Source organism: Symphalangus syndactylus, chromosome 22 (genome assembly GCF_028878055.3).
Source record: "Symphalangus syndactylus isolate Jambi chromosome 22, NHGRI_mSymSyn1-v2.1_pri, whole genome shotgun sequence".
Lineage (NCBI taxonomy): Eukaryota > Metazoa > Chordata > Mammalia > Primates > Hylobatidae > Symphalangus > Symphalangus syndactylus.
The window spans coordinates 44,953,941-44,981,890 of NC_072444.2; positions in this window are offsets into that span (position 1 = coordinate 44,953,941).

Consider the following 27,950-nt stretch of genomic DNA (forward strand, 5'->3'; position numbering starts at 1 on the left):
TTGATCTGTCTTATATTGAGAGTGGGGTGTTAAAGTCTCCCACTATTATTGTGTGGGAGTCTAAGTCTCTTTGCAGGTCTCTAAGAACTTGCTTTGTGAATCTGGGTGCTCCTGTATTGGGTGCATATATATTTAGGATAGTTAGCTCTTCTTGTTGCATTGATCCCTTTACCATAATGTAAACCCTTTCTTTGTCTTTTTTGATCTTTGTCGGTTTAAAGTCTGTTTTATCAGAGACTAGCATTGCAACCCCTGCTTTTTATTGCTTTCCATTTTCTTGGTAAATATTCCTCCATCCCTTTATTTTGAGCCTATGTGTGTCTTTGCATGTGAGATGGGTCTCCTGAATGCAGCACACTGATGAGTCTTGACTTTTTGTCCAATTTGCCAGTCTGTGTCTTTTAACTGGGACATTTAGCCCGTTTACATTTACGGTTAATATTGTTATGTGTGAATTTGATCCTGTCATTATGATGCTAGCTGGTTATTTTGCCCATTAGTTGATGCAGTTTCTTCATAGAGTCGATGGTCTTTACAATTTGGTATGTTTTTGCAGTGGCTAGTACCAGTTGTTCCTTGCCATATTTAGTGCTTCCTTCAGGAGCTCTTGTAAGGTAGGCCTAATGGTGACAAAATCTCTCAGCATTTGCTTGTCTGTAAGGGATTTTATTTTTCCTTTGCTTATGAAGCTCAGTTTGGCTGGATATGAAATTCTGGGTTGAAAATTCCTTAAGAATGTTGAATATTGGCCCCCACTCTCTTCTGGTTGTAGGGTTTCTGCTGAGAGATCCACTGTTAGTCTGATGGGCTTCCCTTTGTCGGAAACCTGACCTCTCTCTCTGGCTGCCCTTAACATTTTTTCCTTCATTTCAACCTTGGTAAATCTGATGATTATGTGTCTCGGAGTTGCTCTTCTCAAGGAATATCTTTGTAATGTTCTCTGTATTTCCTGAATTTGAATTTTGGCCTGTCTTGCTAGGTTGGAGAAGTTCTCCTGGATAATATCCTGAAGAGTGTTTTCCAACTTGTTTCCATTCTCCCCGCCACTTTCAGTTACACCAATCAAACGTAGTTTTGGTCTTTTCACATAGTCCCATATTTCTTGGAGGCTTTGTTTTTTCCTTTTCATTCTTTTTTCTCTAATCTTGCCTTCATGCTTTATTTCATTAAGTTGGTCTTCAATCTCTGGTATGCTGTCTTCCGCTTGATGGATTCAGATACTGATACTTGTGTATGCTTCACAAAGTTCTCGTGCTGTGTTTTTCAGCTTCATCAGGTCATTTATATTCTTCTCTAAACTGGTTATTCTAGTTAGTGATTCCTTTAACCTTTTTTCAAAGTTCTTGGCTTCCTTGCATTGGGTTAGAGCATGCTTTTTTAGCTCGGAGGAGTTTGTTTCTCCCCACCTTCTGAAGCAGACTTCTGTCAATTCATCAAACTCATTCTCCATCCAGTTTTGTTCCCTAGCTGGCGAGGAGTTGTGATCCTTTTGAGAAAAAGAGGTGTTCTGGTTTTTGGAATTTTCAGCCTTTTTGGGCTGGTTTTTCCTCATCTTCATGTATTTATGTACCTTTGGTCTTTGATGTTGGTGACTTTCAGGTGGGGTTTTTGTGTGGACGTCCTTTATGTTGATGTTGATGCTATCCCTTTTTGTTTGTTAGTTTTTCTTCTAACAGTCAGGCCCCTCTGCTGCAGATCCACTGGAGTTTGCTGGAGATCCACTCCAGACCCTGTTTGCCCAGGTATCACCAGTGGAGGCTGCAGAACAGCAAAGATTGCTGCCTGTACCTTCCTCTGGAAGCTTCATCCCAGAGAGGCACCCACCAGGTGCCAGCCGGAGCTCTCTTATGTGAGGTGTCTGTTGACCCCTGCTAGTAGGTGTCTCTCAGTCAGGAGGCATGGGGGTCAGGGACCCACCTGAGGAGGCAGTCTGTCCCTTAGCAAAGCTCCAGTGTTGTACTGGGAAATCCACTCCTCCCTTCAGAGCCAGCAGTCATGAATGTTTAAGTCTGCTGAAGCTGTGCCCACATCCACCCCTTCCCCCCAGGTGCCCTGTCCCAGGAAGATGGGAGTTTATCTATAAGCCCTGACTGGGGCTGCTGCCTTTCTTTCAGGGATGCCCTGCCCAGAGAGGAGGAATCTAGGGAGGCAGTCTGGCTACAGTGGCTTTGCTGAGCTGCAGTGGGCTCCGCCCAGTCTGAACTTCCCGGTGCCTTTGTTTACATTGTGAAGGGAAAACTGCCTACTCAAGCCTCAGTAATGGTGGACACCCTTCCCCCCACCAAGCTGGAGCATCCCAGGTCGACTTCAGACTGCTGTGCTGGCAGCAAGAATTTCAAGCCAGTGGATCTTAGCTTGCTGGGCTCTGTGGGGGTGGGATCTGCTGAGCTAGACCGCTTGGCTTTCTGGCTTCAGCCCCCTTCCCAGGAGAGTGAACAGTTCTGTGTCACTGGCATTCCAGGTGCCACAAAAGAAACTCCTGCAGCTAGCTCTGTGTCTGCCCAAATGGCCTCCCAGTTTTGTGTTTGAAACCCAGGGCCCTGGTGGTAATAGGCAGCAGAGGGAATTTCCTGGTCTTTAGGTTGTGATGACCATGGGAAAAACATAGTATCTGGGCTGGAACGCACTGTTCCTCATGGCACAGTCCCTGACGGCTTCCCTTGGCTAGGGGAGGGAATTCCCCAACCCCTTGTGCTTCCTGAGTGAGGTGACTCCCCACCTTGCTTCAGCTCACCCTCCTGCACCTACTGTCCAAACAGTCCCAATGAGATGAGCCGAGTACCTCAGTTGGAAATTCAGAAATCACCTGCCTTCTGTGTTGATCTCACTGTGAGTTGCAGACCGGAGCTGTTCTTATTTGGCCGTCTTGCCAGCCACCACAATTCTGATTTTTAAAATATTTTTTCCATGCTATATCTTAGATTCCCCTGTAATATTTTGTTTGAAATTTAAGTAACACTACAAAAAAATAAAAACACAACTCTAAGGGACAAGTTGGTCATTTATAATATTAGAGTCAGGAGCTCAGAGAAAAATGTGAAATCTCTTTCATTGCTGTGCATATGTAACTACAGGTCTTAGGATTTTATCATTAATACATGTAAATGAATAAGGTACATGGAAATTAGAAGTGAATGGCATTTTTTGGACTGGAGACTGTGTTGTTTATAAATGTAATAGTGAACTACATAATAGCCTTCAGTCTAGGAATTCAGCATTCTGGTAAATGTCACAGAGCTCATTTGAATGTGAGCGACTAACACAAAATAAACAGCATTCTTTGCTTGGCATTAAAGGTAATGAAAATAAAATCCAGGGTTAAATGCAACCACAACCCTCAGACAGGATTCACACAAAAATCAGGTTGCATTTTGCCTGAAAAATGGATTATTTGTAATTACAAAAAATACAGTGTTTGTAAATGACCTAGGCAAGATCTCTTGAGTTGGGTAATTATTCCCATTTTGCATTTTTCAATTGTATTTACTCCTGGCCCATTCTTTAAGTAAATGATAAAACTCTGTTTTTCCTCTCAGACAGTTTTAAAGTGGATTCTGTTTTTAAGGTTTTTTTTGTAATTATAATTATTTTACTTTTAATTTAAGTTCAGGGATATATGTTCATGTTTGTTTTATAGGTAAACTATGTGTCACAGGGGTTTGGTGTACAGATTATTTCATCACCCAAGTAATCAGAACAGTACCTGATAAGTAGTTTTTTGATCCTCATCCTCCTTCTACCCTTCACCCTCAAGTGCACATATGCATATGTGTACTCAAAGTTTAGCTCCCACTTATGGTGAGAACATTCAGAATTTGGTTTTCTGGTCCTGTGTTAGTTCATTTAGGATGATGGCCTCCAGCTCTTTTTATGAACACATGTACTGAATGTGTTATGAGCCAAGATAATTCATGTCTAAACTCCACAACATTTCTTCAAATCCCTATTTTTTTTTTTTTTGAGATGGAGTCTCGCTCTGTCGCCCAGGCTGGAGTGCAGTGGTGCGATCTCGGCTCACTGCAAGCTCAGCCTCCCGGGTTCACGCCATTCTCCTGCCTCAGCCTCTCCGAGTAGCTGGGACTACAGGAGCCTGCCACCACGCCTGGCTAATTTTTTTTTTTGTATTTTTAGTAGAGACGGGGTTTCACCGTGGTCTCGATCTCCTGACCTCGTGATCTGCCCACCTCGGCCTCCCAAAGTGCTGGGATGACAAGCGTGAGCCACTGCGCCCGGCCTCAAATCCCTAGTTTTTAATGGCAAAAAATAAACAGCACTATTATATGTAGTTTATGTTTATCTGAATACCATATACATAAGGTTTTATATATATGTATTTTATAAATAATTTGAATAAATATAATTTATATGCACATATTTATATGCATGTTTCAGTATAATTATATATTTTTCTTGCATGAGGGGCTGTTCCCCCAGGGAACTGGACCACAGAGCCCTAGGATAAATGAGTAGATTGGAAAAAATCCTGACTCTGTTTCTAACTGGCTCTGAAACTTGAGAGCCAACATAGAAAAGATTTTCATCCTTGCTAAACCAAAGTGAAGCACAGAGAGCACAGAAATGAGTTCTGATTGGAGTTTTAGCCTCTCATTCTAGAGTGACTCCTCTACTGAGTTTCAAGTGAGTTTCAGATGGGCAGAGATACTGATTGCATTCGTGTTCTGGGCTTTGGAGTGGCTGGACCCTGGCTGGCCTCCTTTTCCAAGGACAGCTTTCTTCACTTATTATTGGGACAGTACGCATAAAGTTTTCAGTGTATGCCAAAACATAAAAAGAGTTTGGGGTCAGGGAGATGATCTAAATAATCAGAACCAAAGTAATCCCTTCCTAACTTCATCCAATTCAATCACTTATTGTTTATTAAACATATGTCAAACATTTTGCTAACATAATGAGTAAGGTCTAATCTAATCTTTTAAGAAGAACTTTGCTAATTGAGAGAGGCAGACATAAACAGATACAGTATCTTGCAATCTTGGGGTGCTTTGCAGAGATAATAAGAAAATTGCGGTTAATATCCTCGAGAGTTACAGCATTGTTGCAAAGAGCTGGTTTTCAAACTTTGATTTGTAGGATGAAGGAGAAATTTGTTGGGCAAAATCACTGAGTAACAGCACATCAGACAATGGGTCTGGGACAGCCACAGCAAATGGGGCAAACTATACAGCAGGTTTGGAAGGGATGATGGTGTGTGTCATGAGGAGAAATTGCAAGAAGGTAGTTTTGATGTCTGCTTGCAGAACAACTTGTATATCCAAGTGAAAAACATGGATTTTTGCCTTTTTGCTAACAGGAAACCACCAAGGAATTTCAAACATGAAACTGATGATGTTGTTACTGAACCAGGCCCATTTTGCCTGCTGTGCAGTGTGCCAATCACTGAGATAACAAGTTTTACAGTGGTGGAAGTGTGTATTCATGTGGCAGCCAAACAAGAAGATGAGAGAACAGGTCTCAAATCTACCTCTCCAAAGATGGGGTTTAGGGATATTTATGAGATAGAGGAGCAGGGTGATCTGAGGCATGGGGTAGGGTGATTGCAGGTTAGAAAAAAATGGGTAATCAGTGTTCTGCACAAGGATAGTTAAACTTTATAGCTCTTCGTAGGATGAGTGTTTGAAAAATGGCAGCATTAGCATGATCTAAGGGTGAAGCTTTCTGCCCTCTGACATCAAAAGGTCACCCATCATTCATCCAGGCCAAGTTGATAGGTCAGTGGTCTCAGCTGGCATGAACTACTTAAGAGCTGACACTGAGTTTCTGAAAAACAACTTAGGAAACCATCACCATTATTACCCATACTTCAGAGGTATTATCTGTAGGGAAGCAGAAGGGAGTCTTGCAATACATTGCTTAGCTACATAACATTTACAGTTAGTGATATTACAAAACTATTAAACAGCTAAAAGCAAGTGAAGCAGGTTAAAATTTGATTATCCTAACTTTGTTTGCCCTCAGCTTCAATGTTTGGCTTATTTTGAAAGATAAAGTGTGTCATATGATTGCACTGAGTTAAAAAAAAATGGTTGCAGGATTGTTTATTCAACCAATATTTTTACATTCCTATTATGTAGACACTTTTCTGTGAACTGGGAATACAGTATTAAAGAAATAAGACTGGGACCTAATAACTAGACTATGCTTGTGTTAAATGTAAAGACAAATATACATTAAAAGTAGAGACTGAAGAAAGATAATTACACCAAGACTAATTTTTAAAAAGCTTGTGTCGCTATATTAATTTCAGACAGAATAGACCTTAGAGCAAGGAAATTATCAGGAATAAAGAGAAATATTAAATACCAATAAAGTAGTAAATTCTGAAACAAATTGTAGCAATTCTTTACGTGAAAGCCTTTAACATCAACATATCAAAACGTTTTAGGCAAAAACTCAGAACTACAAGAAGAAATAGATTAATCCAGTATTACTGTTGGAGACATCAACACCCCTCTATCAGAAATGGATAGATCCAGCAGGCAGAAAATCAGTAAGGACATAGTTAAACTCAACACCATCAATCAACTGTATATAATTGACATCTATAGACTACTTCCTTCAACAACAGCAGTGTGTACATTTTTCTCGAGCTCACATGGAACATTAAACTACATAGACCACATTCTTGCCCATAAAACACACCTTAACAAATGTAAAAGAATAGAAATCATAAAATGTATTCTCTAAGGCAACAATGGAATTAAACTAGAAATCAATAAAAGAAGGATAGCTAGAAAAATTCCCAAAGAGTTGGAGATTAAATGTCATACCTCTAAGTAACTTAACAGTCAAAAAATAAATATCAAAAAAAATCAAAAAAATATTTAACTAAAAAAATGAAAATACAACTTATCAAAATTTGTGAGATACAGAAAAATCAGTGGTAAGAGATAAATTTATAGCACTGAATGCATAGATTTAAAAAGAAGACAGATATAAAATCAATGATTAAAGATTCCACTTTAGGAAACTAGAAAAAGAATTCTTTAATTATAGATGAAGTGGAAAAAAGACATAACAAAATTTTGAGTAGAATTAAATAAAATTGAAAATGGAAAATTAAAAAAATAATGTATGAGGTAATGGATACACTAACTATTCTGATTGAATCATTATATAATACAGGTATGTATTGAAATATCACACTGTACCCCATAAATATGAACACTTACAATATATCAATTTTAGAAAGAAAGAAGGAAGAAAACAAAGAAAAAGGGAAATCAACAAAAAGCTGATTATTTGAAAAGGTCGATAAAGTTGATAAACCTCTAGCTAGGCTAACTAAGAAAAAATGAGAGAAGATGCAATTACTCACCTCAGAAATGAAAGAGAAGACATCACTATAGATTCCATTGCCACCAGAAGACTAATGAAGAATACTATGAACAATTACATGCCCACAAATTTGATAACTTGGATGAAATAAACCAATTCCTTGAAAGACAACCTGCCAAAATTTACACAAGAAGAAATAGACGATCTGAGTAGAAGTTCATCTGTTAGATAAATTGAATCAATAGTAAATAACATTTCAAAATGAAACATCAAGCATAGATGGGTTCACTGGTACACTCTGCTGAACACTTAAAGACAAATTTATACCAGTTCTCTATAATCACTCCCAGAATATAAAAGCAGAAGTAATACTTTCTAACTCATTCTATGAGATCACCATTACCCGAGTACCAAAACTGGACAAAGACATACAATAAAATTATAGACCAGTATCTCTCATGAACATAGGTGCAAAAATCCTCAACAAAATATTAGAAAATTGAGGCCAACAGTATGTAAAAAGAATTGCACCATGACCTAGAGTGATATATCCCAGGTATGCAAGGCTGATTCATTCTTAGAAAATCAATTCATATAGTTCATCAAATCAATCGGAAAAATCACGTATTCATGTTAATAGATGCAGAAGAAAGCATATGACAAAATCATCAAAGACTTGTTTTTCTAATTTGATCTGTGGATGCAATGTAATCTAAATTAAATCCTAACAAGTTATTTCCTGGATACTAGCAAACCGATTCTAAAGTTTAAGTGGAGATGCAAACTCAATATCGAAGGGGAAGAAAAAGAGAAATGGCACTATCTCATTTTAAGACTTACTATAAAGCTACAGTAATCAAGAGAGTATGGTATTAGTAAAAAATAGACAAATAGGTCATTGAAGTAGAGTAAAACTTTGAGAAATAAACTCTATAGATATAGTCAACTAATAATGTATGATAAAGATACTTTGGATAAACCACGGTCATTTAAACAAATGGTCTGGGACAGATGGACAAACTACAAGTTAAAAAATGGAAGGGAAAAGGAAAAGGAGAGAGGAAGAAAAAAGAAAGAAAGAAAGAAAGAAAGAAAGAAAGAAAGAAAGAAAGAAAGAAAGAAAGAAAGAGAAAGAAAGAGAGAGAAAGATACAGACCTTATATACCTCAAAAAATTATCTCCAGGAGGATCATAGACTTAAATATAAAATTCAAAGACATAAAACTCCTATAGTATAACATAGGAGAAAATCTAGATAATTGTGGGTATGAAAATAACTTTTTAAATACAATATCAAAGGCATGATTCATGAAATAAATAATGTACAAGCTAGACTTCATTAAAATTAAAAATTTCTGCTCTGCTGAAAACATTATCAAGAGAATTAGAAGACAAACCATATACTGAGAAAATATACTTGCAGAAATATATCTAATAAACCACTGTCACCAAAAATACACAAAGAACTCTTAAAACTCAACAAGAAGAAAACATACAACACAATGAAAACATGGGAGAAAGATCTGAAGAGATACTTCACAAAAGAAGATTTACATATAGCAAATAAGCAGAAGAAAATATGCTGAACATCATATGTCACTAGGGAATTGCAAATTAAACAAATTAAACAAATACCACTACACACACATTAGAATAAAAAAAGTCTAAAACACTAACACCACCAAATGCTGGCAAGGACGTGGAACCACAAGAATAATCATTCATTGGTGTTGAGTATGTAAAATAGTACAGCCACTTTGAAAGACATTTTGGCAGTTTCTTTAAAAAACTAAACATAGTCTTACCATATGTCCAGCATTCTCACTTCTTGGTATTTACCCAAATAAATTGAAAACTTATGTCCACACAAAAACCTGCACATGGATGTTTATAGCAGGTTTATTCATAATTGCTAAAACTTGGAAGCAACCAAGATATCATTCAGCTGGTGAAAGAATGAATAAACTGTTTCATACATAGACAATAGAGTATTATTTCATGCTAAAAAGAAATCACTAGCATTCCTATACACCACCACCAACAGTCAAGCTGACAGCCAAATTTGGACCACAGTCCCATTTTCAATTGCCACAGAAATAATAAAATAGGAATACAGCCAATAAGAAAGGTAAAATATCTCTACAATGAGAACTACAAAACACTGCTCAAAGAAATTAGAGATTACACAAACAAATAAAAAAAATCCCATGCTCATGGATAGGAAATATCAACATCATGAAAATGGCCATACTGCCCAAAGTAATTAAAGATTCAGTGCTATTCCTATCAAAAACTACCAATGACATCCTTTACAGAACTAGGAAAAGCTATTTTAAAATTTATATGAAACAGAAAGAGTCCTAATAGCCAAGGCAATTCTAAGCAAGAAGAAAAAACCTGGAGGCATCACACTACCTGATTTCAAACTGTACTAAAGAGCTACAGTTACCAAAACAGCATGGCATTGGTACAAAAAGAGGCACATAAACCAATGGAACAGAATAGAGAACCCAGAAATAATGTCACACATCTACAACCATCTGCTCTTTGACAAAGCTGACAAAAACAAGCAATTGGGAAAGGACTTCCTATTTAATAAAAGATACTGTAATAACTGGCTAGCCATATGCAGAAGATTGAAACTGGGCCCCTTCCTCACACCATATACAAACATTAACTCAAAATTCATTAATTACCTAAATGTAAAACCCAAAACTATAAAAATCTTAGAAGACGACAGGCAATACCCCTCTGGACATTGGAAAGGGCAAAAATGTCATGACAAAGGCACTAAAAGCAATTGCAACAAAAACAAAAATTGACAAATGGGATCTAATTCAACTTATGAGCTTCTACACAGGAAAAGAAGCTATCAACAAATTGAACAGACAACATACAGAATGGGAGAATATATTTGCACACTATGCATCTTACAAAGGTCTAATATCCAGCATCTATAAAGGAACATAAATTTACAAAAAAAGCAACCCCATTAAAATGTGGACAAAGGACATGAACAGACACTTTTCAAAAGAAGACATACATGCAGCCAAAAATGAAAAAAGATTGACATCACTGATTATTAGAGAAATGCAAATCAAACCCACAATGAGATATCACCTGCAGCAGTCAGAATGCTTACTATTAAAAAGTTAAAAAAGAACAGATGCTGGTAAGGTTGTGGATAAAAGGGAACACTTAAACATTGTTTGTGGGAGTGTGAATTAGCTTAATCGTTGTGGAAAACACTATGACAATTCCTCAAAGAGCTAAAAACAGAACTACCATCTGACCCAGCAATCCTATATATATATATATAAATCCTTCTACTATAAAGACACATGCACACTGTGCTCATATGTTCATTGCAGCAGAATTCACTATAGCAAAGACATGGAATAAACCATCAATGACAGATTGAATAAAGAAAATGTAGTACATATACACCACGGAATACTATGAAGCCATAAAACAACAAAATTCTGTCTTTTGTGGGAATACTGATGGAACTGAATGTCATTATTTTTAGCAAACTAATGAATCAACAGAAAACCAAATGTTTCATGTTCTCACTTATAAGTGGGAGCTAAAGGATGAGAACACATGGATACAAAGAAGGGAACAACAGACACTGTGGCCTACTTGAGGGTTGAGGTTGGGAGGAGGAAGAGGAGCAAAAAAAGTAACTATTGGACACTAGGCTTAGTACCTGGGTGATAAAATCATCTGTAAGACAAACCCCCGTGACCCAAGTTTACCTCTATAACAAATATGCACATATACCCTGAACCTAAAGTAAAAGTTAAAATTAAAAAAAAGAAATAAAATATCAAGCCATGAAAAGACACCGAGGGAACTTAAATTCATACTGCTGAGTGGAAAAAGCCATACTGCCCTTTCCCATGTCCATATGAGACATGGAAAAAGTATGATTCCAACTATATGACATTCTGGAAATGGCAAAGCTACAGTTAAATGGTTTGGCTCTGTGTCTGCACTTAAATCTCACCTTGAATTGTAATCCCCATAATCCCCACATGTCAAGGGTGGGACCAGGTGGAGGTAATTGAATCATAGGGGCTGTTTACCCTATGCTGTTTTCATGATAATCAGTGAGTCTCATGAAATCTGATTTTTTTAAGCATCTGGCATTTCCCCTGCTTACACTCATTTTCTCTCCTGGTGCCATATGAAGGAAAACATGTTTGCTTCCCCCTCCACCATAACTGTAAGCTTCCTGAGGCCTCCAGGCCATGTGAAACTGTGAGTCAATCAAACCTGTTTTCTTTATAAATTACTCATTCTCAGGTATTTCTTCATAGCAGCGTGAGAACAGACTAATAGAGTAAATTGGTACCAGAAGTGGGGTATTACTTTAAATACCTGAAAATGTGGAAGCAACTTTGGAACTGGGTAAGAGGCAGAGGTTGGAACAGTTCAGAAGGCTCAGAAGAAGACAGGAAGATGTGGGAAAGTTTGGAACTTCCTAGAGACTTGTTGAATGGCTTTGACCAAAATGCTGATAGTGATATGGACAATTAAGTCCAGGCTGAAGTGGTCTCAGATGGACATAAGGAACGTATTGCAAACTGGAGCAAAGGTGACTCTTGCTATGCTTTAGCAAAGAGACTGGTGGCATTTTGCCCCTGCCCTAGAGATCTATGGAACTTTTAACTTGACAGAGATGGTTTAGGATATTTGGTAGAAGAAATCTCAGTGCAGCAAAGCATTCAAGAAGAAGTAGAACATAAACATTTGCAGCCTGATAATGTGAAAAAAAAGAAAAACCCATTTTCTAAGGAGAAATTCAAGCCTGTTGCAGAAATTTGCATAAGTAATGAGGAGCCAAATGTTATTCAGCAATAATTGGGGAAAATGTCTCCAGGGCATATCAAGGACCTCCACAGCAGCCCCTCCCATCACAGGCCCAAATGCCTAGGAAAGAAAAATGGTTTTGTGAGCTAGACCCAGGGCCCTTCTACTCTGTGTATCCTTGGGACATTTTGCCCAGCATCTCAGCTGCTTCAGCTCCAGCCATGGCTAAAAGGGGCCAAAGTACAGCTTGGGCAATTGCTTCAGAGGGGCAAGCCCCAAACCTTGGCAGCTTGCATGTGATGTTAGGCCTGTGGGTGCTCAGAAGTCAAGAATTGAGGTTGGGGAACCTTCACCTGGTTTTCAAAGGATGTGTGAGTGCCTGGATGCCCAGACAGAAGTTTGCTGCAGGAGTGGAGCCCTCATGGAGAACCTCTGCTAGGGCAGTGGCAAAGGAAAATGTGGGGTGAGAGCCCCCACAGAGTCCCCACTAGGGCACTCTCTAGTGGAGCTGTGAGAAGAGGGCCATCATTTTCCAGACCCCAGAATGGTAGATCCACCAACAGCTTGCACCATGTGCCTGGAAAAGTTGCAGACACTCAACAACAGCCTGTGAATCATCCAGGAGGTGGGCTGTACTCAAGAAAGCCACAGAGTCAGAGCTGCCTAAGCCATGGGAGCCCACCTCTTACATCAACGTGGCCTTGATGTGAGACATGGAGTCAAAGGACATTTGGAATGGGTGTATTTATCCAATGCCTGTACTCTCATTGTATCAAGGAAATAATTTGCTTTTGATTTTACAGGTTCGTAGGTGGAAGGAACTTGCCTTGTCACAGATGAAACTTTGGACTTGGACCTTTGGGTTAATGCTGGAATGAGTTAAGACATTTGGGGACTGTTGGAAGAGCATAATTGTGTTTTGAAATGTAAGGACATGAGATTTGGGAGGGACCAGGGGCTGAATGTTATAGTTTGACTCTGTGTTCCTACCAAAATCTCGCCTTTAATTGTGGTCTCTGTAATCCCCACATGTCAAGGGCAGAGCCAGGTGGAGGTTATTGAATCATGGGGTGGTTTCCTTCATGCTGTTCTTGTCATAATCAATGAGTCTCATGAATTCTGATGGTTTTAAAAGTATTGGGCATTTCTCCTGCTTGCACTCATTCTCCTGCCACCATGTGAAGAAGGATGGTTTGCTTCCCCTTCCACCATGATTGTAACTTTCCTGGAGCCTCTCAGTCATGTGGAACTGTGAGGCAGTTAAACCACTTTTATTTATAGATTACTCAGCCTTGGGTTTTTTGTCATAGCAGCACGAGAACAGACTAATACATACGGAGACAGTGAAATTATCATTAGTGCCAGGAGTTAGTGATAAATCTGTGGAGCACCAAGAATTTTTATGATATACATAGACTATTCTGTTTGATACTATAATGGTGGATACCTGTCACTATGCATTTGTCTAACCCATTGAATGTACAATACCACAAATGAACCTTATAAACTCTGGACTTTGGGTGAGACTGACATGTCAACATAGGTTCACCAATTGTAACAAATGTACTACTCTGGTGAGGGAAGGTGATAGTCGGAATGTGGTATGTGTGTAGGTGGGGAGAGAGGGATACTTGGGAATACCTTGTACCTTTGGCTCAGTTGTGCTGTGAACCTAAAGCTGCTTTAAAATAAAGTCTATTTTAAAAAGTACAATGTAATATATTGGAATGTGATAAGTGCCACTAAGAGTAAGATGAATGGTAAAATAATTCAAGGAAGGCAGGATGAGAATGTGGGAGTTATGATTTTAGCTTGATTTTCCAGGTAAGCTGGTGGGCTCCACATCCAGACAAGAGACCATATGCAAGACCCAGAATGTGTGATAAGGGACAAGTTATACAAGGCTTTGGACGTATCTGAAACGAGTCTCTAAGAGCACAGGGAGCTATTGGAGCATCAGGTAAAATGTTCTTAAAACTAATTCAAATGAGAGAGGAAGAAACTCTTGATTAAGACACTGGCAAGGGAGGTAACTAGTTGGAGAAGAGATGCATGAGGAGTTTTAAAGAAAGAATGGCCGAGTATACCACTGAGGTTCTTAGCCAGGGCAGATTAATAAGTGCAAAGGAGAAGATAGGAAAGGCAATATGTAGACTAAAAATCAGTGCTCACAGCTAGAAGGGAATAGTAGACTACAGCTTGTCTAGGCTGAGGCTTTCAGAATGTAAACTATATCACTATCCTTATTGAACAGGACACCAGACAGGTGCAGTGTGATTAAGTGACATACAGCACAAATCTCTTTAATTGAAGTTTACTGAATAAGTGCCCTTAATATACTGCAAAGTAAAATCTAATTAAGCATGGAGGCCAATAGCAATTTTAAAGCCACAAATTGTATTTAACCAATTATTGAGATAACAGGGACTAATCCTATCATCTTATTAAATAATATTTTGAAAGCAAGGGGCCAATTCTAGTTCCCCTTTCTTTTGGAATTGGTTATTGGAGAACAATGAGAAGAAAGTCATAAGCCATTTTGATATTTCAAACACTTTTAAAGTAATTTTTGATTAGCTTTTTAGTGAATTGTGTCACCTCCTGTTTAGGCTGGATTTAATGAGAATGCTACTTACATATGCGTCAAATATGTGTATATTGCATTTTTTTTGTACTTTGTATTAGTTTCCTATTGCTGAAGTAACAAGTTGCCATATATTTGCCAGTTTTAAAGAACACAAATTTATTATTTACAACTCTAGAGGCCATAAGTGTGAAAGCATCTTCACCAGGATAAAGTCAAGGTGTTGGCAGGGCTTGTTCCCCCTGGAGGATCTAAGCGAGAATCTGTTCCCTTGCCTTTTCCAGCTTTGGAGGCCACCTGCATTCATTGTGGGTTCGGACCCTTTCCTTACATAACTACAGCCTCTTACATTTGTTACCATATCTCCTACTTCCTCTGCTATAGTCAAACATCTTTCTGCCACCCTCTTACAAGAACATTTGTGATTATATTCAGGACCAACCCAAATAATCCAGGGTATTCTTTGTATCCCCAAATCCTTAAAATAATCACCTCTGCAAAGTACCTTTTCCACATAAAGTGATAGTCACAGGTTCTGGGTATGAGGATGTGAATACCTTTGATAGACGACTGTCCAGCATGCCATACATGCTATTTACTGTATACCACTTCATGATCGATGACTGTCCAGGATGCCATACATGCTATTTACTGTATACTACTTCATGGATTAGAAAGGCAGTTTATTATAGTATAATAGAATGCTATTTAGAATAAGAAGTAGATTGACTCTAGTACAAGCTCCACTACATAATCACCTTTTGATCTTGGGCAGTTCCTAACTTTAACTTCAGACTTCCTGGAAGAGTCTGGAAGCTGGGAAATGAAGGTAATACCTTGTAGAGTACTTTAATATGAAGAAAGAATAATTGTAACAGCATCCATTAATTAAACCTAATATAAACCTGTACCAACCACTGAAGTTACAACTGTAATTGTACAGACCTATTGTCATGCTCACAGAGAAGATGACTGAGCAGGGGAACAGACATTGAAATAAGCAAGAATGTCAGCTTCTTCTCTTGGATAAATGTTGATGCCAAGCTTGGAGATATTGGAGATAGGTGACAAGGGGATAAGGGGAATTTGGGCATGTACATAGGGCTGGAAGGGAGGGGTGGTGAGCTCTCACCCTTGAATATGTTCAGATTGAGATGCTTTTGAAAAATCCACATAGCGTGCTCTATGGCAACACTGTTGAAAGTGGCCAGTTGTGAGCAGAGTCTATCAAAATTTCATCATCATATTTTGGTGGAAGTGTTGTGAGTCACAAGGATAAAGAATGTACCAAGTAGCTACTGACTGTGGAAGGTGATGTGTGAATGCTGGTTTAAGGGTAGGTTAGGAAGAGAAAAGACATAAACTTTCATGAGAAAGTACCACATGTGAGCCCAACTACAGGAATAAAGAGAGTCCGGCTTCTACCATATAGTTTGTGAGCTTCGGAATTCTCAGAGAAAAACTGAGAAAATAAACATCCTCCTCAGGTGACTTCCCTGGGTATCAGAGAGGTAAGAGAAAAAGACATATTGAAGTAGTCTCTCCCAATATAAAATATAGAGCTGCACAGTCAGGCTAAAGCGTTTTTTCATCTAGGCTCTTTCATTCTTTCTGATCACACACACAGAGACATACACAACCTAGAGGTTAGTTGCTAATGGTCTTGAACTCCTCTGGGATTCTGGCATCTTTTGTTTCCAACAAGAAACTGTGATCTTTTTAGGCAAATACCGTGCCCGGGCCACAGGATGGGGAAGCTCAGTAGAAGACAGAGCAGACACTGGAGACTGTGCTGTACAGCGTGAAATCAAGAGCATCCAATGTGAATCAAACTGACTTTGTCAGAAATGGGATGATGGATTACCATGCAATTGACTGTTATGACAGCAGAAAAACTCAAATCAGCTTCTGAATGCTCAATTACAGGAGGGACACATAAACAGAGACATGCAGCAGAAACTAAGGATTCAATTTCCTTGAGTTCCTCTGCCTGCTTTTCATTACACCCACTCTAATTTCTTTGGGGCCTCAGGCTTGAGTACTCAGCCTTTCTTGATTTTCATGCATAAATGACATTTTCCTAGTTTCTACCTTACCTCCCTTCCTTTATCATTTCCTAATGGGCTTCGCTCTGACCATGCTCAGCCTGGGGTGCCAGTGTGGGCCTGTGGGCTGCTGAGTGCCTTGAGTCTGGTTAATTCCCATAAATGTATTTTAAGTAATTATTCAAGGAAGAAATGCCAGCACCTATCATGGGAGGTGACCACCAGTATGTGAAAATCAGCAGCTCCTTAACAACAACCTCCAGTCAAATTTGATCAGGAATATTGGGCTCTCTCCCTCTAACAAAACCAGCTAGTGCACATAAAGAGGCCCTTGCCACTGTCTTACAAAACCAATAAATCTATTAATCAATAAATAAGTAATTATCAGCCCAGATAATTATAGCTTTCCTTTGTTGTTGAAAAAGCAAAAATTGTTTCTGTCACCTCCCTATAAGCTTCTTTAGTGACAAAAAAAACATGTCGAGAAAATCTAATTGATCTTGTTGTGTCAAAAACCATTCCTATTAAGGGACTGAACTGATCAGAGCTTTTAGAAAGCACTCATGATCAAAGCCCAGGACAGAACACACTGGTTTGAGCCATGGTTACTCACATGCCCAACTTATCAGAAATATCAAGGCCAGGTATATTTTTAATAAAAAGAACAATATAGCAGCTAAAGTTTATTGCCTAATTATTATAAATTATTCTGATAAAAACTCAATTTTTAACTGGTAAATGAAAACTTAGAAAGATAAAAATTAACCAAAATTAATCCATACAGAGCTAGAGTTTGAAAACAGGTCTTCTAAGTGGAGCACCTGCACATTCCAGCAGGATCTTGATCTTTGAGTAGAAGCACTGGGCTCACCCTGGGTTCCTGCCATCCTCCCATGGCTTGCTCTTATCCTTCCTTCCATTAAATCAGGATGTCTCATGGACTTTTGAACAGTGAGTGCAGAGTAAAATGCATTACTTTTTCAATAAGCTATCCTTCATTTCATATGTAGACCTTGCCACTTACTGTAGCCTCACTTTCTTAGTCAATACCATAGAATAATATTATTTGTCTAAAAAGGTCTATAAGAGAACATAGCATGTTGAGTTGATCCCTACCCCTTAAGAAAGGAGAGATCATTTGTGTCTCTGTCTGGCTTACTATGTTTTTTCCTCTGCATCCCATAGTATCACTGCACCATACAACAGTTTTTAACCTATCCTTCTCTTCTCCATTAAAATATGCTCTAACAAAATTATTTTCCGTCAGTAACTTGATGAAAAATCTAGTTGCTAAGTTGATGACAAGAAGCTCATTATCTTATTCTTCAAACAGCTCATTTTTTGCTTTGAATGTATCTATTAGAAATTTAATCACCTTATTTAGCTGAAGCATTCAATTTTAAAACTTTCATTTGTTTGGACAAACATTCTTACTCTTTAATGACCCCATTACCTATTTGAAAACACACTGAATGCCACTACAACTATTAACTACTCTAGGCTAAATGATGCCAAGTTTTTTTAGCCACTGAACTTCAGGTGACGTGTGTGTGTGTGTGTGTGTGTGTGTGTGTGTGTGTGTGTGTGTAAACATGTATATTTAAGGGTTTGAATGAAAAACTTTAAGCAAACTTAAACTTAGCAAAAACAGTATAATAAATACACATGGTAGCCATCACTCAATTTCCAAAATTATCTACGTTTTATCAAAGATTTTTTCACTAGAATAACATATCATCTTGCTCTATTCCTCTTAGTCTTTCTCTGTTAAAAAAATAATGGTACTCTGACATACTGAAGAATGCATCAGAGTCTCTTAACAGCAGAACTGATCAAGCAGAAGAATATGCAGTCAAATGAGACAAAAGAAAAAAGAAAAGAATAAAGCATGCCTATAATATCTAGAAAATAGCCCCAAAAAGCAAACCTAAGAGTCACTGGACTTAAAGAGGAGGTGTAGAGAGAGATATGGGTAGAAAGTTTATTCAAAGATATAGTAACAGAGAACTTCCTAAACCTAGAGAAAGATAGAAAGATATCAATATTCAAGTACAAGAAGATTATAAAACACCAAGGAGCTTTAACCCAAATAAGATTACCTGAGGACCTTTTTTATACAAATTCTCAAAGGCCAAGGAAAATAAAAGGATCCTTAAAGCAGCAATGATGATTCCCCAGGAATGTCATCAACCAAGGAAGATTAGCTGGCAGAAGAGACTGGAGATTGACACTACACCCAGATAGTCTTTGTCACAGGTTATTATCTATTCTTCTAAAAGCCCATTCATCTTTTCCAAAATCATTTACCATCTTCAAAATTGCCTACATCACTCCTTCCTTTTCCCTTATGAAGAGGTTAGTTAACCTTCTAGATCATCCTGGGTTTTGAAGTATTCACTTTTCTTTCCTGTGATGTCCTAAATGCATGTAATAAATTTGTGTATCTTCTGTTGGTGGGACTGTAAACTAGTTCAACCATTGTGGAAGTCAGTGTGGTGATTCCTCAGGGATCTAGAACTAGAAATACCATTTGACCCAGCCATCCCATTACTGGGTATATACCCAAAGGACTATAAATCATGCTGCTATAAAGACACATGCACACGTATGTTTATTGCGGCACTATTCACAATAGCAAAGACTTGGAACCAACCCAAATGTCCAACAATGATAGACTGGATTCAGAAAATGTGGCACATATACACCATGGAATACTATGCAGCAATAAAAAATGATGAGTTCATGTCCTTTATAGGGACATGGATGAAGCTGGAAAGCATCATTCTCAGTAAACTATCACAAGGACAAAAAACCAAGCACCGCATGTTCTCACTCCTAGGTGGGAATTGAACAATGAGAACTCATGGACACAGGAAGGGGAACATCACACTCTGGTGACTGTTGTGGGGTGGGGGGAGGGGAGAGGGACAGCATTAGGAGATACACCTAATGCTAAATGACGAGTTAATAGGTGCAGCACAACAACATGGCACATGGATACATATGTAACAAACCTGCACATTGTGCACATGTATCCTAAAACTTAAAGCCTAATAATAATAATAAATAAATAAAAATAAATAAATAAATAAATAAATAAATAAATAAAGTCAATGGTTACATAATGAGATTCACCAAAAAATAAAATAAAATAAAATAAATTTGTGTATCTTTTCTCCTGTTAATTTCCCTGCTGTCAGTTTATTTCATAGGCTTAATTTTCAAACCGTCAGAGCAAAGAGAGAAAGTATTTTATTTCCTGAAATTGTTGAGGATGGACTGTGTTTTATTTGTCACTGTAGACTTAGACTCTGTACAGTAGAAGAAAAGACAGAAAGAGAAGAACATAAGAAGGAGAGATAGAAAAGCTTTAAAAAAGGATAAGAGATGAAGGAATGAATGGAGGGAAAGAAGGAAGGAATAAAGACAAGAAAGTAGGAATTCAGGAAGGAAAGAAGAAAGGAAAAAAGAGAATTAAGGAAGGACAGGAATGAAGCCTTCTGGAGTAAGAATCTGTAATGTTTTTGAGAATTTGAAATATTGCTACGAGTTTATTATTGTAGGGAAAATTGTGCAGTATTAATTTCAGCAAATATTTGCATTTTGCTTTACACTTTGTAATGTTATTTAATACAAAATATCACAGTTTATATTAAGACAATAAATAATATAATAAATAACTCACCAAGCCAGCCTGTGCCAGAGGAAAAAGGAAGATACCCAGTGGGGATATTTATCATTGTGGTAATATAGTACACGTTTCCAGAAAATCTGTAATAATAGTCTCTGTCCTTCCATATAAACAAAACCACTGATTTATCTACTTGTTCCCCAAGTATAACTACGAATCTGATAATGCTATATTTGCATTTATAATTTATATTTAGAATTTTATTTATTTGTTTATTTGCTTATTGGACAGAGAGAAAGATTTATCTGGGAACATAAAACTACATGGAAGGAGAAAAGGACTTTTAAATATTTTAAAGTTAACATTTAAGAATTTTCATAAGACTCCAGTCAAACCCAAAGTTAATCTTCTAAAGCTGACTCTACTTGACCCGGGAGGATACAACTGACCAGAGGCTAGTAAGCTTGCTAAATTATTGTGGATAACAGGGGTGTATGGTGACATGAATTTACATATGAACAAAATGTGAACAGTCGGCTTAATTTCCCTCAGGATGCAAACTTGGTAGAATACCAAGAATAAAAAGTCACTTTTTATTCAGAAAGCAGCATCAAATTATTTCACAAAACACACATGTTTTTAGAAGGATCGCTGTAGTGTAAAATTAATTTTATCTTTTTTATTGCAATTTATTTAATAACATCCTCTGATATATGGAGTTTGTCATATTAAGCTGGGCGATTTGAAAATAGAACCCCCCCTTTCCTCCAGCTTCCACACATACCCAAATAAATGATGAATAGAAGTTCTACTTTGGAAGCTCTTTGTACTTCAACTTCTAGTTTTCTGTTCTTTTCCAATTATAAAGTCACGTATTTGGATTAGGTTTTTACATATATTAGCAAAATAAATGCTTTTCATAATGTGGAAATGCTTCTTCTTTTAAAGCTAAATGGTGTCACTGTGGTGTTTCTAATCTATGACTTTCTAAACTAAAGCGTCAACTTTCTATTTAATATAGCTTCTTTATATCTCCAAGTTTGGGGCAGTTAAAGAAAGTCTTCATAGTCCTTAAATATTATGAAGATAGTGACAATTAATATTGTTTTGGTCTTCACACAGTTTTTTCTCTTCTGTCTGTGCTTTCTGGCCAAATATGATACTTGAAATTCCACCATTGAAATCAGGCTTCCCTTCAGATTATATCAGAATGCTCCTAAATAAAAACTCATTTCCTAGAAAGGGGATACACCAAGTCATTTGTTTTTGGTCTTAGTAGGAAAAGAACCAGTGTATATAAAACGTGTATAATATGTCAATGGTTTACTAATCCAAACAACAAACATTATATTTTACCTCTATTTTACCACAAAAGAGATTGAGGTTTAGAGAAGGTCTATAATTACTAACAGTCACACATTTCAGAGGAGAGGGAGTCAGAATTCTAGCCCTTTGATGGTCTCTTAAGATTATACAAAGCTATCAACCTTTAGGGCTCCTTGTTATTGTAGAACTCACGAAAGAATTTACATGCCTTAGCATGATCTGAAGCCTTAATATTTTCATGCTTTTCCTCCTCCTCCAGCATCATGTCTCATCATCTACCTCTTTCTATTTGATTTCAAACCTAACATCACAGCCATGCTAAATATAGAAATGTGACAGTGAGATTGCACTTAGGTGTCTAAGTAACAAATAATTAATCTTGTCCTTTAGAATGCAATGGATACTATCACGTTGAAATTTGGATCTGCAAAAAGAAATAAAGAGCACCAGAAGTAGTAAATATGTGGGTAACTATGATTTGTGAGCTTGTACTCTCTACCACTTTAAAAGCAACTGTTTAAGATAAAATAACAATACTGTATTATGAGATTTATCAGTGAAAATAAAATATGCAAAATACAAAAATATCTAGATGGAATATGGAAATTTACTGTCAAGCAGTACAAATATGTTAAATGAAGTGATACAATAGTAATTGTAAGTAAACTTTGGTAAGTATGCTTATTGTAATTCCTATGGCAACTGATATAAAAATACAAAGAAGTATAAGCTAAGAGGCAATAGGGAAATGAATGAAATACACATAATGTTTCAGCATAATTTTTTTCTTTTTTCATTATTATTATTAATTTTTATCTCCAGTTCTTCTACATTGACAAAAAAACTCACATAACAGAAAATTAACCATTTTAATGTGAAATTCAGTGTCATTTAATACAGTCACAATGTTGTGCAACCATTTCCTCCATCTAGTTCAGAAGCATTTCATCAACCCTAAAGGAGACCCTGTAGCCACTAAGGTACATTCCCTCCTTTTGTTAGCCCTAACCACTAATCTGCTTTCTGTCTCTATGGATTTACCTTTTCTGATTATTTCATATATTAGTAAAAGAAATCATATATTCCTGGCAAGAATGTGAAATTGTAAAAATACTTAGAAAATCTCTTTGAAATTTTTTCTTATAAAATTAAACATTCCTACCTTTTGATACAGAAATTCTACTCAGATATTTGCTCAAGAGAAATATGAAACAACTTTATTCATAACAGCTCCAAACTGGAAGCAACCCAAATGTCTGTCATTAGGTGGCTTGAAAAAAACACTGTGTGCTATATTTAAACAATGGGTACTACTTATCAATTAAGCAAAATAAAACACTGATATAATACATAGCATGGATGCATCTCAAAAACTTTATTTTCAGTAAAATAAGTCAGACACAAAAGTATACATATTGTTTAATTCTATTAATAACAGATTCATAATGAGGTAAAACAAATGTATATTATAACAGTTGCAGCAGTGGTAGCTCCAGTGAGTAGGGATTTCCTGGACAAGACATAAGAAAATATTCTGGGGTAATAAAAATGTTCTATATTTTGATTGGTGTGACCTTTTCACTGTATTTAAATCTGACCTCAATTTTAAAATAAATAATATAAAGCAGATACTTCTATATTATGAGTAAAGAAGAAATTAGATCATTGAGATCCAAGACTTTGAAACAAACATATTTCAAAGTGATGAGTCCTCCATAGACACTTACATAAGGAAGAACTTTGAAGTTTCTTCAATACAACTCCTTTCTTCCTTATTTCAGAAAAGTGAGACCCAGAGATCAAGTTTCCTTTATCTTACTATACATTAGAGATTGCGTTTTTATAGTAATTAAAAAAATCATTTCCTGTAATAACCAATCAGATTGTAATCCACAGACTAGAGAGAAAATTTCAACAAACATGTTAGCTCAATTAGACTAATCCATTTTTTGAATTATTTAATTGAAGGAAAACACATAAAGAGGGTCATATAAAGCGTAATTGTACAGTGTAACAACCATAGAGATCAATAAATGGCACACTAGAAGACACCTATTTTCTAATCCAATGGCTATTTCTTTCCATATTCCCAAAGATACTGCCCATCCTTACTTCTAATATAGCCAAGTAAAGTAGAAGTGGCTGTTTTTGAAATCTACATAAGTGAGATTTTACTAGATTTACTCATTGATGTCTATCTTCTTTCCTTTAGTAGTATATTTATGAAATTTAATCACATTATTTTTAAAAAACTATAGTTTAAAAAAAGGGTAAATTTACTATTGATAATCTGTCCTAACAATGATATACTTTTTCCAGTGTTTATATTACAAATAATGAACATTGTTGTACATTTATTGTATACTTGTACCAGTGCTATTGTTGAATATTTCACAGCAGAGAAATTATAGAATTATTTAGTATATGATTGCTCATTTTTAGTAAATCATATTCCAAAATGGATTGACTAGTTTATGTCTTCACCAGCAAAAGAAGAGTTGCTCATTGCTACCTTTCCTCACTCACACGTTTTTACTCTCAGTCTTTTTATGATTACCCAGACTAGTGTGTGCCTATCAGTATTTCATTGTAGATAATTCTTATTTCCCTGATTGCTAATAAAATAAGCACTTTTTTATAGGTTGAACTGCCAATCACCCATCTTCTTTTTGAAAGATGACCAAGTTTCTTGCCCATTTTTAAGTTAGGTTACCTGTTTTTATAAGAATATTTCTATATTTTTAATGTACATCACTTTCAATTTATGTGTTTTCTATTCTATGGTATTTTTCCCCCTCTTTTTTGATAATAGGACCTTTCTAATTCTTTTTTGCCAAATGTAACAATATATTTACTTATTTACTGTTTTTGTCTTATTTTAAAAAATCCTACCACATACCAAATTCTTGAATGTATTTTTTCTACTTTATTTTATAAATATTTTATTGTTTAGGCTTTTATTGTTTAATCTACAACGCCTCTGGAACTGCTTCATGTATATTGTGGTGTGCATGTCAATTTTTTTTCACATTTATATAAAAATTATACCATACATTGAAAATATTATCTTTACTATTTTTGTAGAATCAACAGTGTCATAAATCAAGTGTCCATATATATATTTATAATTGTTTCTAGCTCATTCTTTTTGTTCTATTGCATATGTCTCTATCTATTGTACTCCCAATATTATACTGTCTTTTTTTTTTTTTTTTTTTTTTGAGACGGAGTCTCGCTCTGTCGCCCAGGCTGGAGTGCAGTGGCTCAATCTTGGCTCACTGCAAGCTCCGCCTCCTGGGTTCATGCCATTCTCCTGCCTCAGCCTCTCTGAGTAGCTGGGACTACAGGCGCCTGCCACCACGCCCGGCTAATTTTTTTTTTGTATTTTTTAGTAGAGATGGGGTTTCACCGTGGTCTCGATCTCCTGACCTCATGATCTGCCTGCCTCGGCCTCCCAAAGTGCTGGGATTACAAGCGTGAGCCACCGCGCCCGGCCTATACTGTCTTAATTACTATAACTGTATAATAAAACCCAATGTGGTGCTCCTTTTCTTGTATTAAAATATACATATATGGTCAGCTTTTTAATCATCACACTTTTGTACACATAAAAGTAAGGCCTGGGTTATTGATTAGGATTTCATTGAATCTGTAAGTTAACTTAAGATAAATTTTTATTTTTACAACAACTTGCCTTGAAAAATATGACCATGGTGCACTCCTTCATGTATATAGGTCTTCATTCATTTCTTTCAAAAATGTTTTGTCATCTCACCAAACCCTTTCAACATCATACTGGAAGTCCTAAATATGCAGTAAGAGAAGAAAAAGAAAATAGAATATATCCAGATTGAGAAGAAGAAATAAAACTACCTTTGATAGTAGATGACATAACTGTTTATGTAGAAAGTCTGAAAAAATCAATAAAAAATTCTTGAAACAAGTGATTCTTGAAATAAGTGATTATAGCAAGGTTGTCAGATACAAAATTAAAATACAAAAGTCAATCACTTTCCTATATGCCAGCAATGAACAAGTAGAATTTGACATTAAAACTACAATACTGTTTACATTAGCACTCTCACAATTTAATACTTAGGCATGTCTAATAAAATATGTGGAATATCTATATGAGGAAAACTAAACTTTGATGAAACAAATCATAGAAAAACTAAATAAATGGAGAGGTATCCCATGTTCATGGATAGAAAAATTTAATATGAACAAAATGTAGCTCTTTCCCACTTTCTTTATTAATTCAAGGCAGCTTCAATCAAAGTCTCAACCTTTTATTTTCTGGATCATGATAAATTGATTCTAAAATTTATCCAAAGAGGCAAAAGAGCCAGAATAGCCAACACAATATTGTAGGAGAAGAACAAAGTCAGAGGACTGACACTATTTGACATCAAGACTTACTATAAAGCTACAGTAATCAAAACTGTATAATATTGGTGAAAGAAAAGGCAAGTGGATGAATGCAACATAAATGATAGCTTAGAAATAGACTTATATATAGCCAACTGACTTTTGACAAAGGAGCAAAGGAAATACAATGAACAGCTCTGGTTTGTTCATTTTAATTTGGGTAAAGTTTTCAATTGCTTAAATAAAACACATTGTTTTATGTATTCATTATAATGTTGATGGGGCATTTGGGTTGTTTCAAGTTTAAAACTTAATAGTTTAAAACTTAAAACTTTAAAACTAATAGTTTTAAATGCAAAAGTTTTAAACATAGTTGTTTAAACATAATATAATAGTTTAAAAGGATAGTTTAAACTATTATGATAAAGTTATGTAGATTTTTGTAGATTTAGGGGCATAAATGCAAATATATATTGGGTGTATACCTAAGAATGAAATCTTAGGGTTGGTATTCAGTGTTAGTAGATTTTGACAAATAGATTTTCTAAGATAGGAGTCTTTATTTCTATCATCAGTAAAAGATAGTTTTTGTAGCTCCATATCTTCATTAAATTTTCATATTACATAATTCATCAATGTTAGCAATTCTGCCGAGTTTTTATTACATCTCACTGTGGAATTAATTTTTGCCTCTCTGATTTTTAATAATAGAAAATATTCTTTAATATATTTATTGACCATTTTGGTATCTGCTTTTGGGAAATATCTGTTGAAATTGTTTCTTTTCCTTTTGGTTTGTTGGGGTTTTTTATTCTTTTTTATGGTGGTTAATTATATATTCAATGTATGTACCCCACATTAATTATATATGTTTTAAATACATACTCTATGACTTGCCTTTGCACTTTCCTAATTGTGCTTTCATTAAAAGTTTCTTATTTTAATGTAGTAAAATTTATCAATTACTTCCTTTTAGCATGAGTGTTCTTTATATCATGTTAAAGAAGTCTCTGCCTCCAAGGCAAGAAGCTATTATCCTATGTTATTTTGTAAGTAATTTATTTTATTTTCATTTCATAATTAAATCTACAGTCCCTCTGGAATTTATTTATATGTATGGCATGAAGTAGATTGTCAATGGCTGTATTTTTAATACAGATTTGCAATAGACTTCACAACATTTTTGAAAAAAACACATATTTCAGTGTTTTTCAATGTATCTTGATAACAACTTTTGTAGAGGATTAGCACAACTTTTATTTATTCTTAGGTATTTAGTGCTTTTCATTAATTTAAATATTTTTATTTTCTAAATCTCAGCTTCTAATTGTTGGTGAAATACAGATATGTAGTTGACTTTTAATCAGGTAACATTTAAAAATTCATTTGTTACGTCGACTAATATCTGTCTCTCTTTTTTTGTTTTTAACAACCTAGTTACTCAAAATGTTGATAGTTTTATTATTTCATGCCTGATTGCTCTCATTAGAACACTCCCAGTATAATAGTGAATAGAATCTGAGAGTGTAATTGTTTTACAGTCTTCCAAACTCAGAGAGAAAACCATAGTATTTCACCTTGAAGTAAGATGCTTGCTCTAAGTGTTACCTGGTATCAGATTTAAGAAAATTGTGTCCTTAGTTTTCTAATAAATTCTTCAAAATTTATTTTGTGTGTATTAAGTGTCTTTGCATCCATTAATACTTTATCCTTTATTTTATTTTATTATGTGATATATATTGCAATAATTTTAAATAAATACTTTCTTATTAAACTATATAAGCAAAGTGCACAAATCATAAATGTACAGGTTAATTAATTTTTCATTATTTTCAGTTTTGTTTTACATGTGTTAACTTTTCTATTAGATATTTACCTAGTAGTG